The following is a 14,031-nucleotide window of genomic DNA, read 5'->3' on the forward strand; positions in this document are numbered from 1 at the left end:
TGACTCAGCACTTCTCATTTCCATAAATTAAATTTCCACCCCTGTTAGCCACTGAAGATATTATCGCTGTATTTCTACTGTCCTTTTTGTAATAGTACACTAGTTCAATATACTACGTAAATTATTAGAGAACTTAAAATTTGCATCACAGCCTTTGCTAGAGACTTTTCCACAGTTTCATATTATTTTACAGTGTTCTCATTTATGAATCATTTGGAGTTTTGACTTGCAAATATTTTAATAATTCCACTGAAATAAATACTCATGCCAAGAAATTTAAAACTAAATCTAGTATCCTATAGATATACCTCTCTGGTTTGAGCAGCAATATGGCTTCTTGGATAGCTTTTCAATAAAGAATGCTCTTATACATTCCTTCCTTCAATATTACTCAGGGCACCTCTCCTCTTTGAACATCCTTATTGATTAAACTTGTAGAAAATTACCTCAAAGTTTTGCCTCTTCTCAAATTTGGTTGAAATGGGGCACTAGATTCAAAGGTTCTGAATGATAGAAGAAATATGTCCTATCAAAGTGAATTTATTTCAAGGAATCTATTGTTCAATTGAAGATAAATTATATTTTAGAAGAATTACATTAAAAGGAACTTCTAATGAGGAAACTGACAATTAACAGATGAGTCTGCTGTCACCTACACATAATGGGGAAAGTATATTTTGTCTCACAGGAAATTGAAAAAGGCAACCAAATTCCTCCAATTAAAAAAACTAATGACACGTTTCCAGTATTGTTTTTCAGACATTACTGACTGCTCATACTTCAGCCTTTAATTCAAATACATATTCCTTTCACAAAAGAGTTACTTGGGATTCTGGTGTGCAAACAGAAATAATCTCTGCTGCTTAAAATAGACTGGTGTCACTTAAGTTTTATCAGTTTGTTAAGTCAGTAATTTCTTAATGAAAGCTGTAAGGTCAATTTCAACCCTCTATATCGAACAGAAATGCTGGCAAAATAATCCTTAAGAAAAAGAAATAGGAAATATAATTTATCTATAATTTTAAAAACCCCAAATAAAAAGCAAGCCCCCAAACTTGCTCCCAAACTGTATAATGTTAATTATCTAAAATACCTGTTCTGCAGTGATTTTCTGGTTTTTTATGCTCTCAAAAGTCTTTTGCTTGCACTGAATTGCTGTGCAAAATTCAGAGTCATTTAAGCCTGGAAAGATCTTTACCCAGTGGTTTAAGGTGGTGTTATTAGTGTGAGGTATCTGAAAGACATCATAGGAGATCAAGTTTGTGCCTTTTTGCTTGGAGACACCTTCTACACTGCAACCCCTCTGTATTTATTGAGGTGCACATCACAAAATAGGCATTTCTCTTCTGTAGCAAATGGCATTATCATCAGATAAGTAGAGGCTGGAGTCAGACAAACTCAAGCATTTTGAGGTGGAAATTTAGAATTTTGTGCTCGTATGATACCAAGCAAAATGCAGCATATTGAAGATATCATAATATAAAATAAAACACATTTAATATTCCCTAAACAGTCCCATTTCACTTTGTCTCTCAGGTTTTTTTCATCTAGACTGTGGATTGGTAAAAGTATTTTGGATCAGGAGCTAATGTAAAAGCACATATTTGATGCCTATTCTCACATTACAGTCTAACCTTAAGCATGTTGAGGCCATGAATGGAAGAATGCAAGTGCCTTATGAGACATCCTGGTATGTGCAGAGCAGGAGCAACCACCCTTCACAAAGCCCCCATGAAGAAAACACTGCATGTGTCCAGCCAGACCTAAACATACCAGCATATGGTGCTCTGTCAAGAAAACTTTTTTACAAAACCTGTCTGCTATGTTTTTCTGATAGCAATCAAGTAGCAGAGCAGCAGTAGCACTGACCTTCTGGATGCTTCTTTTTCACTTCCTTTGAGATTCTGGACACAGCGAATGAAAACAGGGAGGAAAAAAGAATTGATTACAAATACCAAAACCAAACTCTATTAAATATTAGAAATCACAGATATTTAAGTTTGAAATTGTCACAAAAAGGGGATCTGTTGAGAAACAGAATTCAGCATATCAGGATCAGCCCTGAAAAAGATTTGGGTAACCTACTTCAAATATTTTCCAACAGGAATGTTAAAGAAACAGTAATATAGTAGACCTTGTCTTGCTTTGGACAAAAGCTCTTCTTAAAAATAGGTTTTGATAAAATGAAATTGCTGTCCTCTTGCTCAAGTGGCAGCTCCTGCCTCTCTAACAGCTTTCTACAGACTGAAGAGGTAATTAGTTTCCATGAAGAGATTATTTATATCCATAGATATATAGATATACATTTCATTAAACACTAAATATTATTCACCAAACATATACAGGTAAAAGCATGAGTCAGGTACATCAATGGGAGGCAGTGCTCTCCACTCCCCATTTCCATACTGCATTCTGCTCTCTCTTACAGGTCCTATTTTCTACTGTGTTTGTATGTGTTGTTGCCCTCTCTATTCTCTTTCACGGTGTGGTTTTTACCCTCTAGTAGCCCAGCTGTTGCCACACAGATCACATACCTCCAGTGCTTGACATATGATATTTATTTAATTTATCACAGAACAAGCTTAGGCTTTTCAACAGCAGCATCATATTGGCAACTTAAATTGAAGTTCCTGTCCGTGGTGCTGTTTCCTTTTCTGTGTTGTCCCAACCTACTGAGGAGGAAGGTGAAAAAGGTATTATTCTGATACAGGAATCTGTGGGTGGGATGAGATATTGTGAAGAAGGAGTGATACTGAGATGACAATATAAAATCAAAGCTAAATTAGAAGCTTGATTATTTACTTCACCAAAACCAGAAGTAGGTATTATGGTGGAGAGAAACTGTATATCTCATGCAGTGCTTAGTGTCAAAGGCTTCATACTCTCTTTGAATTGTATCTTTATGCATATTTGCACAAAACTACTGGTGAAGTTTTATTACCATATTGAATAATAGAGTCCAGAGCTGGTAGGAACCAAATGACATATCTGGTCCCAAGGCAACGTCTATTATCTCTGACAGATATTTGTCTGACCAGATCACAAACAAGCAGCCCCAGTGCTTTCAATATGTCTGGCAAAAATAATGTAACAATAATATTTAGCCTGAAATTTTCCTATGATTTAAGCCCATTTTATATTTTCTTACTCCCATTAGCCCACAGCACAGCTTATTCTCTTTCTACTTTCAGGTCTTTTAAATATTTGATATTTGTCATGTCTCCCCAGCACAGTTGCTTTTTTATAGTAACACAACACTGTTGACTCATGCTCAACCTAAGTACTACTGTCCATTCCTCATACTACATTTTAGATAAGAAATACCATCTAAACAGAGTAGTACTTTGAAATTGTCCCTGAACTGCATCCTAATTTTCTCTGACTATTTTTCCACATCAGTATTAAACCTCTCTTGGGTGTATTTCAGTCCTCCCAGCTTTAAATTTTCTGCAAACATAAAATAACTGTAATCAATATTGAGAAACATATCTCATGGATACTATATATACCTGCATTGCATACAGGATATTTTCTGCTGTTTGAGATCAGTGTGAGACAAGAGTAGTCACACCAAGCACATTTATTCATAAAGTAAAGACTAGAGAAGTGATTCATGTAAGGAACAGTATCCCTAAGCAATTGTAATTTATGTATCTTACATTTACAGAACATGGCAGAAATCCACACTTCCCCAGCTTTAATGCACATCCATATGCAAGCCTAGACTTAACTATGCTCTTAAATCTCTTTTGTACAGGTGTTTAGGAATGTTGAATATTTTGTATTTTAGTAAATTTTAAGTTTAATATTTAAGCCACTGTTTCCAAATACAACCCAGCTAATTTCTTGTTGCTTTAATGAAATTGGTAGGTATATGTTCAAAAGACACACCAAGAAATCAGTAAGGCCTTTTCTGTATCTTCCCCAAACCAAGGCCCATTCCATGCTGCACAGTTTAAGGCTTCTGTTTATCTCTCCAACCATACACACAAACTCAGCCATCTGAAAATGTGCTGTTTAGTCCCCAAATACTGTTTTTTAGCTTGCACTTACCCTTTACAAGTTTTTTATATAATCATCCCAGAATGATTTTACTTTTCATTCTATGAGATAACCATGGAGATCTTGACGTTTCACAGCAAGGAGGAGTAAGGCAGTGCTCCAGAGTCTTTGTAGAAAAAGTAATCCAAAACTAATCCTGTTTATTGAAGCAATAGTTCTACAGCTTTCACAAGTCAACATTGTTCAGAATTTTTAACAGAATTTTTTCCCTTAATCTGGATGTCGTTCTAAGAAAAAAAAAGAATCAGAGAAAAATGAATATTTAATTGTTGTGGACAGTGAGCAACATGAGCAGCTATGTCAGAAAAACTGCAGCAGCAGCTTCATGTGTTGCTCCCAGGCGTGTTAAAGTGAGCCAATTATAGCAACCCTTATGTATTCTCAGAACATGTGTTCATTCTTTATGAAATTGCAGGATATCTTAGTAGAGGGAGTTCATGTAAATTATTTATGATTAATCCTGTGGCTTGGCTTAGCTTATGTCCACTCTTGGTGAAAGAACTTTAAACTTTTTAAATGGAAGCATGATGTGAAATATTAAAGAGAAATATTTATATATATATTCTCTTTCTATCTATGGATTTCAGACATGAGATAAAAGGTTTCTATTGTTGATTATTTCAGCTCTCTTGGTACTACTGCAAAGCACTTACTGCTGAGCTTGAAGCTGAAGCTTGGGGATTTCAAACTGACAGAGAAATGCTCCAAACTAGCAGTCTCCTTTTGATTTGCCAAAAAGTCTTCTGAGCTAGCAACAGCAGTATTCTGGTATGAAAAAGATCAAATATAATGAATCACTTTCATCACCCTCTAGAGAAACAATTACATTGCTCTCTTAAATAAAAGCAGTTTGTATGAGGTAATGATTTCAGGAGTCCACAACAAAGTCTATCTACATTATGCATCACTTAAAGTTTTGCTCCAGGTAAAAGAGATGTTAGCTGACAGCACAGCCAAGTTTATATTCAAAACCAGCAAACTTCTCAGTCTTTTTTAATGGATGCACTCAGATATAGAACTTGCAATGCTGTCCAGACAGTTATCTTTAGAGTATGTTTAAAATGAAAATTAATTCAGTGGCTGCTCAAGTAATTTCCATTACCCTGTTTAATGCTCCCTATTATAGACAAATCTTCTTTATGGAACCATACAGTGACAGATTGGCTTTCCTTGTTATCAGGTATCTAGCAAGTGAGCCTCATCAAACAACTCTGGCAACTATAAATGATGTTCTTGTTCCCCTGGATACACCCTTCTGTCCATTGCAGTTTTACCTTCCTTTGTCTTTTATAAGAATTACCCAAGAACAGAATTTTAACTTATCCACCAGATTAAAGATTTATTGTCTTAGATAAAACATTCACTGTTTTTGATGGCTACCATATTAAAGGAATTTTGTCATCTGAACTCCTTCATTGGGCAACAGTTCCCCAGGGTACAGCACTTACAGTTGTTTCTTGTCTTTTGTAACATGCCTGCATTTCTTCCTGAAAGACTGGAAACTCCTCCTCCTCCAGGTGCTAACATAATATCCCATATTGTGCTTTATCTCCAGGTGAGAAATGAAGATTAATCAAGGCTGATTTGTGTTCATGACTTCTCTTCACCCTTCACTGATTTTGTGCTTTATGCATAAACTTGGGCTTCTGTATTAACTGAAAGCAAAATCCACAGATCTCAACTTACCATGACAATATGTTCCCAAACTCTGTAGATGATTTTTCAAACTGTAGCAAATCAGTTAACACCCTGAATTTCGAAGCCCTGTAGAATCTACATAAAGCAATATATAACCAGTTATTATACTTTCAAAGCTACAGTAGGAGGGTGGTGCTTTAGGTAAAACATCTGTTGACCAACAGAAAAATAGAAAAATTAATTGTACTGTTTGATCCAAAGCACTGTGTTCTGACTCTCTGAATGCAAGGGCAGGTGAGGAAGGCCTTACAGTGTCTGTGCCAGGCAGCAGTTTGCTACTCAGGGCCTTGCAGACACACTTGAGGTTAGAACTGTTTATGATTCAACTGGAGAGGACCCAAAATGAAAGCAAATTTTCTTTTCTGAGAAAACCAAATAGATTTTGCTGATTATCCTGGACATCCAGGGGGGTGCTCAGTTACCAAGTCACAAGAAAATAATTTAGAAGTCAGCATGCTACACAGACTATATACACACCACTACATTGTATGCTACTACATTAACATTGCTGAGCGTACTATGCACATTAACCATGCAGCAGGCACTTCCAATGCATGCCTGATATTCAGAAATATATTCTCAATATATTCAGAAAAATACTGCACTCTGAGTTGACAAGGTTTTATTAACCTAAGAATTATGGTAGGAAACAACAGGGGGAATATTCATCTTGCCCACTTTAACAGCCTACAAAACCAGAACCAGACTAGGCTTCCTCCATAGTAAATATGGAGGGATAAGAAAGTAGCTCAGAGATTATTTCAGAGGATCCAAGTTAGGCAGCAGCAGAAGTCCTCCGGAGGGCAACGAGAGCACTAACTTCCTGCTTACCTTAGCTGCTCTAAATTGTTCCCTGGAGGTGTCAACTCTACTCTGCTGATTACAAACAGTGCCTAGACTCCTTATTTAGAAAACTAATTTGGTATCTAAAATCAGATGTGGTGAATAATTCCTTAATATTCCCTAAGACCTCAAAATTTTCAAATCAGGCAAGAGATGGGTTTTAATTAAATATTAGTGATTTTAAAGCCTAATTTTTGTAACTTCTCCAAAAAACTATGCATCTGAAGCAGCCAGCAGTTAATGCCCTGCAGACTGCAGATCTTCATGCTGTATTTAAGTAAATCCATGCTAACAATCTGTTACACCCCACCTAATGGATTTTACATCCAATACCACCGGCACTGGATGTAAAAAACAATTTCAATAATGGAAACTGATGCAGAATAAATATCATGCTCACTGCTTCATAGATCTGTGTACAGTAAATAACACTTATCCCTTTCCAATGGAATTTTTTAGGGTAAAAATTGTGTTCTTTTCCTCATCTTGATATAGATTAATTTAGCAAGAAATAAAATCAACATATTTATTAAAGATACAAGAGGATAGCAGTGCAGGTCCATCTCTTTTTCAGCATATACTGCATGATCAGTGGTCATACAGACTTCTTCATAATGACTGCATACTTGAGCCTCTTTTCATTAAAAGAAAAAGACATTGGTACTGAGCTTTCTCACCTACTAACTACCAGCCCAAAATTTAGCTATCTACGGTAAGTTAGTCATCTAGGTCTCCCTCTGTCATCAGTAGAGTGGCAGGTACTTCCACAGGATGACTCATCTCATCTATTTTAGACACATCTTTTAGAACTGTATGAATCACTCTGAAAATCCCTCTCCACAGTTAGAGAGGAAGCCTGACAACTAGCTTAGCCAGGACACTTAACTTTTTGCCAGCTAAGGCAGGTGCCTGCTACTTGATGTTCTTGCAAAAAGGATGTAAGTTGGGAAAATGGCTTTTTGAATGCAGACATGTGTCAACTGATGGCAATATAGAGTCATGTTCATGCCGAACTACCGGACCATAACAGCATCAAATCAGTATTAGCCTGCTCTGTTACTGACCTTGAGGTGAAAAATTCCCTAATCCTCTGCCAACTTTTTGTGCTAACTAATTCACAGTTGAACACGAGGATAAGGCAGGTGCAGCTAGGCAAATACCTAGCAAGCATCAAGCCTATAGATTAGTGACTGGGCAGTAAATTTTTTCCAGCCAGTTCAGATAGTCTTTGACCTCTATTGATTAATACCACATATTGTTTTTATATCATCCTGATTTAAATTAATACAAGAGTGCTTTCATATAAATTCCATTCAAAATATGCAGTTGATTCAGAAAAGAATGATGTATTGCAACACTGATATATATATAGATACATATATATATGTAGATATATATATATGTTCTTTTTTTTTTTGCCCCACACTTCAAAATGGGCCAGAGAAGGAAAAGGAAATCTGCTAATTAAATTACAAAATTTTGAAGAGGTCACTATAGTGTAACACACACCAAGCTCTAATTCAAAGAACACAGGAAGCAGAGCAATTCAGATTTGTCATCCTTTGACACAGACTGTAACAATGTACTCAGAATTTTGAGAGAAACACGCAGTTTTTTCATTCTTTCTCTCCTCAAGGGTCGCTGCACTGTGATCTATTTTTACACAGGGGAAAAAAAAAAAGAGTTTCCATTGTTAAAACAAGTTGGATACTTTCATATCTCATATATGATCAGACAGCATTTCAGAAAGCCTAGTGTCCTCCTTTCAATCAGCTTTGAACGAAGCATTTCTACTGGTTAGAGACAGCATTCATCCACAATATTGTAATCATAAAAACTTCTTTTTTAAAAAAAGTGGGGAGAAAATGTGACTTCCAATGACTTAAGAATAAATGATATTGAAATGATTTCTTTTAAAATGCAAAAGCTAGAAAAGGAATAAAAGCAGCAGAAAGATAATAAATCTAACCACATATCCTCAAAATTCTAGGGATACTGATGTTCAGATGTTAACTACATTTTCTTCAAAATTCCTCTGCAGAAATAGCTCACTAAATATGATCAATCTAGTACTATCTCATGTTCTTGAATTTTCCAGCAACTTGAAATACCAATTCTGCATTGCCAGTTTTTTCACTAAGCCCACTGTACAAAAAAAGGAAATTTGGAGGAGGAAGGGAGGAGACACAAAGATGAAAAAAGTGGAGGAAAGGGCAGCAATGGCAGTTGCCTTGGAATTGGCAGTGTCTTCCTGATTATAGCAGGAGTCAACTTGGCATACCAAACACAAAGTATAGTTACAGTAACACAGATCACATTTTAACCTTGACATCTTGAGAAGGAACACAAGCTCCATCACCAATACTGAGAGTGCCAAGCATTGTCAAGGCTCATGGTTGTGCTACCTTAGGTCCATGTCACAAACCTCCTTCCCAAATACTGGTCAGAGTTCAGCTCCCCTCTATGAAATATCCAACAGCTGTAGAAGACCACAATTCCTGAGAATCTTCTCTCCTTTCCTTTAATACTAGAAACCATCTGATATTCAAAACCGGGGGGGGGGTTTGCCTTACCTCAGCACTTTTTTCACAAAGCCTGTTCCCGTTCTCTGGACAGATATGACTCAAAACTAATTTTTTAGATTTGGATTGAAACTTTGCTCTTGAAAACCTGGCATCCATTTTTCTGAACATACATGAAAAGTAAGTTTTATTAATGTGCAAACATTTGAATGAAGAAATAAATCTTTCCTGCATAGCCCAGCAAAACCCTCAATATAACTTCAATGTGTGAATGCCCTTAGCAGATCTGTTTCATATTGTGCTAATTTATACCCAACTGAAGGTGGCTACCGAATGTAACAATATGCATCATGATTTATTTCAAAATTCCCTTAATAACCTTCTAAATTGAGACTATATTATGAAAGAATATTAAAATTAGGACTTAGCAGACAACATCAGAGGCTATTCATAAGTGCATGAAGTAGAGCAAGGGAGAATTAGTGGTTCATAAAACACTTGATTTGCAGTTTACAACTCCACCTAAATCTGGCTGCTTTAATACAAGGTATCATGTTTGTATTTGTCTCATTTCTTAACATATACTTCAGTGCTGAAAACAGTAGAATGGTATCAATATTTTGAATCCTACTCTTTTGATCTTTTCTCCACTCAATACTCATCTTAAACCAGTCCCAATTACATTTGTTCATATGTTTGTGTTCTGCTAGTACTGCAATAATTTTAGTCTCTTCAATAAAATACACTGTGAATCCATATCCATTCATTTATCCTTACTCAAAGATCAGATGACAAATTACCTCTTTTTGCAACCTTAGAATAATACCTATCCTGAGTTTTCTTTTCATATTTGTTTGTTTAGGAATATGCTGGCACCAGCAACATGATCAAATCTTCAGGAAGATAACTAGTTTTGCAGCCATCTAGCAGTCCAGTATGCATATGTAAGCTGCATTTTTGCTTACCTGAAGGCAAAGAAAATTTGCTACTCTCAGCAGCTTTAGGAAGCTTCCCAGATCATTGTACCAAAATAAACAATATTCCCCACCCGTGATCACCACAAGTGACACTATGGAAATCCAAGGCTGTACATCTGGTCTTGAATTCTCCAAGCTCTCATGGGATGATCGCTTTCTGTACTGCAGCTGGGGGCAAACATCACTGCTTTCATCCCCATGACTGAGGAGAAAGACAAAGCAATGCTCCCCCTTTCATCCAACTCCACTGGTTCCCCATTCACATCACAATCAATTTAAAAGTGCTTTTTGTTTATGGTACCTTTGCATGGCTTATCCGAAGATCTCACACAAATTTCATCACCTGTTACATTGCATTTACAGACACCTGACATCAATTCTCACTATAATAGACCTATGTCTGCCTGGCAGACACCAACTGGCTCTCATTTAGTGTTCTCATTTTAAAATACACCTTCTTTCTTTTCCCTGCTTGATTAGTTTTCCCTGCCACCAGCCTTATGATTGACTTCTCTGATTTATACTGGAGAATTTTCTGTTAGCACACTATTCCTGGCCTACTCTCGGCAGTACTTTTGCATTTTATAAATAATTTGATAAATTTCTTACAAATTCATCCTGAAATATGGCTTATTTTAACATACAACCTATGTTGTATGTGCAACAACATAGGTTTTAGTTACTTCAATTAGAATTTAGTTACATACAATTAGAATTGAGATGGTAAATTAGAATTAGAAATAAAATAGAAGGTGAAGTATTCAAAATAAAACCCCTTCACTCCTGGCATTTCCCTTGTATTATTTTCACATCAAAAACTACAACTACAGTGATGTGTTAACTGTAAGCTTTTCCAACTGCATTTTTTATCCATTATTACTACAGTACTACACATACCGTATGAGTTTATACTTAGGTGGAACTGAAGGGAAAGAAATGCAATTCCTCATTAAAAAAACAAAACACAATGTTTCTTCAAAACCGGTCTGACAGCAGATATGATGTATGAAAAACCTGACATTTTCTTGAGAAATAAAAGAGGAAGAACTCTGGAGAGTAATCTTTCTAAACATGCCTTTGAATCTAGTTTTATGTACATGGTACATATTTTTTCTAAATATTTCTTAATGTTAATTACTGAAGTAGGAGATACTTTTATTGAATACATAAACCACTTGCATTAAACTAACTTTATCACTTAAAATTCCATCATTCTACTGACACATCTCAGCTTTTTATTTCACTAAAAACAAACATAATTCTAATAATACACTAAACATTTGAACTAAGCAAAACTATCATGCCTTTATTTTTCCTTCTAATGGCCACACATGGTAATCATAATCCTCCTGATAACTGGGTAACTGCTATATATAAGCATACCTGCAATATAACGCACAGCCAGCAAACTTCCAAAGCTTAATTCTTCCCTGCCCACCTCTCTGCAGAAGTAAATACCTCCACAGGGTCACCTGCAGGTAATGATAGTGACTCCCTGGAGCATCACTTACTAGGTTTTTACGATTTGAACTCCACCGCAAATCACAAGAGGGAATATTTTATCTGACACAGGACCCTTGTGATTCTCTCCAATGCCTGGCAACTTGGTTAAGTCTTTAAGAAGTTACTCAAAAGTAATTTCTTTAATTCCATGTCTATGTGTCCCAAGTTAGTTTCATTTCTTCCTATTTCATCTCTCAAGTACAAAGAGCATCTGTGTACTGTACATACACTTGGTATGCATCTGCTATGAGGATGTTCTTTTATTTCCTGCAGTCTGTGATTATTTCTTGCATCCTGCAAATAGGGTCGCTAAAGGTCCATACATTTAAATGACAAGAACTCACAAAGAAAGGACATATTTGAACAGATGTTCATTTGTCATTTGATTAATTTTCATTCTGTTCCCTCATTGTGACAGGGAAATCCCTTATGAATTATTTTAAACTGTTTTGTGCTATCTTTTCTCCCAAAGGTGTTCTGTATATTGAAAATTCAAAATCCACCTAAAATCTTTACTGTGGATACTTCTATTACCCTCAGTACTCCTTTACACATGACAAAATGCTTAGAATTATTACTTTGTTAGTGCTAAGGTGTATTACAAATTTTCCTGGAAATTCCTGGAGTGTTTGGAATCTTGAGTCCTTATATCAAGCTATATTTAAGCAAGTATCTTCTAATGGGCCTTAAAAAGTAATTATGGTTTTGCCTAAAATATGGGCTAAGATGAAATCTTGTTTTAACTATAGCATGTTAATTGTACATCAGTAAGAACTAAGACAACTGCATTTTTCCTTGTGTAATCAAATTATAAGACAAAACAAATCTGAGAGTTACATAAGAGAAATACTTCCTAAATTCTGGGGTTTAAAATGTTGCAATTGTTGTGGTAGCTATGGAGTTTGCAAGGGGCATGGGATCGAACTAAAGCAATTGTAACCCTTGCCAGCCTGAGGGGCCCATTTTCTCTGAATGGATTGATCCAGAAGCCCCTGCACTTGCTGGAAAGTTGTAAGCCTCTGACAGACACACAGACAAGTTTTCCAACATGCTCTTGTGTTTTATGCAGATCAGCCAAAACAAGAATGTCTGAAAGAGTTTTACAAAGGGGATGTAAAGCTTGGAATAAACAGAGAATTGAAAATAATGTCAAAAAATTGAACTTGATCTGGCTTCTTTGAAGTTAAAGTGATTAGAATGGAGCAGACTGAGATTTATAGACTTCACAGGCTTATGGGAGGGACTTCAAAAGCATAGAGGTGACAGAGAAAAATATTTTTTCAGCCGTGCAGTGACAAAAATGCAACATGGTTTCAGGGTTCTTGCAACAACAGGAAGAATAGGAAAACAAAAGGTTCTAATTTTAGTCTCTGCCAGTCATCCATGTGTCAGTATGGTTGTCTTCTACTCAGGATACTCACCTCAAATGCACTTTCAGCAGAGCACACAGCTGATAAATGGGATAAAATCTCAGTAAATACACAGGACAGAGAAACAGGAACCACCAAGACCATTTTTAAACTTAAGCTTTGAAAACTGGTCAAACACATAATGTGCACCGTTCAAAACTAGGATGTGAACAGGGATTTCCCATGACCAGTACCACAACCTATGTCATTCCTCTTCCCCTCACACAGGTTTCTGAGAGTGGCCTGTTACAACGATCCCTCTGAGTGCAAAATGCTTAAATACTAGGAGCAGTAAGGCACTGTTAACTTCTTGTTTGGGACAATCTGCCATGGGGAAGACATCTAGGTTTTATGGTTAAAATCTCCCCAAAGTGGGGAAATAAACCCATCATCAATTTAATCTCACTTCTGTGCAGCAGGGGAGGAAACATCATGGACACTGGTAAATCTAGTGCCTTTTCCCAAGAAAATATTTCCAGCTGAACTATTCAACATAGAGCTCATTAATCAATTAGAACTGATCACAACTGTGTTTTAGTGAATACCTCATCTACCATTTACTGTCCTACTACTGCACATTTCACTGCTGATCTTACCTGAACATAACTTTTAACTTTGCATTAAAAAATTAAACTCTCCGAGGAACTGTTTTTTTCCAGCTCCCCTAAATGGCGCCACACTCTTCACAGTAAGAATATGGTAAGAAGTGGTTTACAGACTTAAGTTGTGCATATGAACAAAGTTATTCAACATGCATGAGTTTTTCCAGTGTGACCTGAGCGTCCTAATGCTGCAGTGATCTCCATATGACAGTTCTGTCTAATATAAAAAGATACAAGTTTGCAGACTTTGTGAACAACATTCTGTTTCTGCATGCTTGACACTTGCTCAAGCAGCCTTAGCCTTGATCAACTCTGCATGCTCCTCCAATCCAATTAATAAAATATAGAGCGCTGCTTTCTGTGCTACACCAGATTTTGAAGATTTTTAAATAGTTTATGGATAAACACACAAGTT

This window comes from Molothrus aeneus, chromosome 3, assembly GCF_037042795.1.
Source record: "Molothrus aeneus isolate 106 chromosome 3, BPBGC_Maene_1.0, whole genome shotgun sequence".
Lineage (NCBI taxonomy): Eukaryota > Metazoa > Chordata > Aves > Passeriformes > Icteridae > Molothrus > Molothrus aeneus.